The 2512-nt window shown below is 35.2% G+C and overlaps 1 pseudogene; it reads right to left on the bottom strand.

Moving 5' to 3' along the window:
• Positions 1–676: 676 nt before the first annotated feature.
• On the bottom strand, positions 677–1323 carry LOC149256154 (germin-like protein 8-14; annotated as a pseudogene).
• Between the last annotated feature and the right edge of the window lie 1189 nt (positions 1324–2512).

Genomic DNA, 2512 nt, shown 5'->3' on the forward strand with positions numbered 1-2512 from the left:
AATCCCTGCCTTGCTCCTCAAGGTTGTGCATGCAAGGTTATACGAGTCTTGATATAATTGGCATGTTTAAAAAGTGGCTCAAGTAGCTTCCACCTAGAGGAATTTTAGCCTTCAAAAATATCTGGAGATTGCACTATGTCTGGGCCACATCAACCCTTAGCATTGTTGGATTTTTTCCCATGAAATTTGGAAGCGGTGAAATTTACAACACAAAGCCTCTTAACAAAACACCCTATCACCATCTACTCTACAATGAGTAAACTCCAAAATTTATAAATTTTAACCATAACAACATAATATCATTTCAACCTGGCATATATATTTCATTTTAACATATACATTTCTCTTGTTATCTAGAATTAGTTCCCAGGAAAACTTTACCAATCAATTATGGAACTTTAGAGAGAATTTACTGCATTATTATATATATATATATGAAAAGCACATCCAAATTTCATTATAGATTTTAGTAGAGATTTCAATTGCAACAAAAGTTTTTGATTTGATTTAGAAACACAATTGACTAGAAATTATGATAATGTGCAAAGCAACATATATGCAACAACCATACTAAACCAACATAACATTAACGGATGAAATTTCATCAGAACGAGGCAGTACAACATCAAACCAGTTGAAGCTAGAAGGAACAAAACTTGAAACTAATATATATTTCCTAGCCACTTCCTCCTAAGAAAGCCTTGAGGCGCTTCACCTCTACGTCTGAAAGGAACGTAGTATTCTCGATGACAGAAGAAGGAAGATTATCGACAAAGAAAGCAAGGGGAACAATTTGCAATCCAAGAAGAGGGCTTTGGAAGGAAGCAAATGCAATGGCTTTATGTTTCCCAACATTGATCTAGTAATGAAGAAATCCTCTCAGGAACACCATGATGTATCCTTTGTAGAGTGTTTCGTTGTACACAATATTCCTTGACGATATGAATCTAGCACATATTACTCCTTTAACCACCAGAAGGACCTCACTTCCTGCTAGATGGATGTGTAGTGGAATGACACCTTTGGGCATGAGGTCGAGTCTCTCTAACGACATGCTAAGGTCGTTCACTATCAGAAAATGTGCAGAGAAAGTGGGAGTTACAGCGGCACCAATGGTGTTTCTCACGTTCCTAGCCACTTCTAATCCATTGAAAAAAAATTATCTGCAGTTAAGGACGAAGCCACCTTGCAAGGATAACTGATGGGAGTAAGCTTCAAGGACAATTCTACCACGTAGAAATCTTGCGAACACGAAGGCTGAAAAGGTAAATTGCATAGGACTAGTACAATGACTAGTAGAGAGGCAATATTAGAAGTCACCATGATTGATGAATCTAATGTTATAATTGCAAAAGGGATTTTTTCTCAATGTGCAGTTAGTGAAGAACCAAATGAAGCTTATAGGGTCAAAGAGTAACCACCAAAACGTTCATATTGGCCGCTCAGGGTACGTATTTTTAACATGGGCCCTATTATGGGACTAGGCAAGCTGCCAAGAACCATGAAGATCACAGTGCTTCATTTTCTGCACAGCATGTATTTTCCATAGAGGTGATAGCCTTTAAACTTTTCAAGATTGTCTTATCATTGTGGGGTTGGGGATGGCACAAAAAATTCTCGTGATTTCTCTTTGTGCAATTGGACAATTCTCTCAGAATTTTTGTCACCCAAAGCCCAGTGGAGTCGAGAGGGAAGAAATTCCAAAAAGCCAACAGTCGACCCTTACTATCCACTTTTGACATTCTTGTTGCATTCAAAAGTCACAATTGTCGTGACTGTGAGATTCTATTCATGAAAATTAGAACTCTGCCAGTAGATCGATTTTAAGATTGGTTCGAGGTAAGGTCCTTAGAAGTTAGCTATATAAAAGAGTAAATTGACATTAACATTGGTTTGAGATAAGGTGCTTGTTCTTGGTATGTAATAGAGGGTTAATTTTATAATCTTTTTTTAAACAAGAGCCATGTGGTGGCATGTCACTGTTTATTTGCATACATGAATTATGTGCATTTAGTTATTTGGTTGAAATAATATGTGTGAACATAAAATTATTTGAATTAAGAAAGCTTGATTGAAATTTTATATATTTAAAACTTCAATTATATTTTTATTTTAAAAGTGTCTATAACTTTAAAATAATTAATTTTAGATAATAGAACATGCTATACCTATTTGTGTTTTCATTATGGTACTCTATTTATTTCTCAATAAATCATATCTTCACATATTGTTGCTAGGTTTGATTTGGTTGAAGCTACAATGCTCCGAATTTGAATTCCAACAATGTTACTCTTTAATCATATTCACCTAATTTTGTAATCATTTATTGGACATAAATAAAATTATCTTATCTTAAACTTAAAACCCTAACCACCCTAGGAAATGTATATGATATTTTGACCCTGTTAGTCTAGTAATTCTACTTGACATTCGTCGTCTCTGCTAATTCCATTGATGCCTATTTCATTCGCATGCCCTAGTTGCATGCTTCGAATCTACCCACAACTCAATG

This window comes from Pinus tabuliformis, chromosome 7 (assembly GCF_031772625.1).
Source record: "Pinus tabuliformis cultivar Carrire ecotype Pingquan chromosome 7, CPIR1, whole genome shotgun sequence".
Classification (NCBI taxonomy): Eukaryota; Viridiplantae; Streptophyta; class Pinopsida; order Pinales; family Pinaceae; genus Pinus; species Pinus tabuliformis.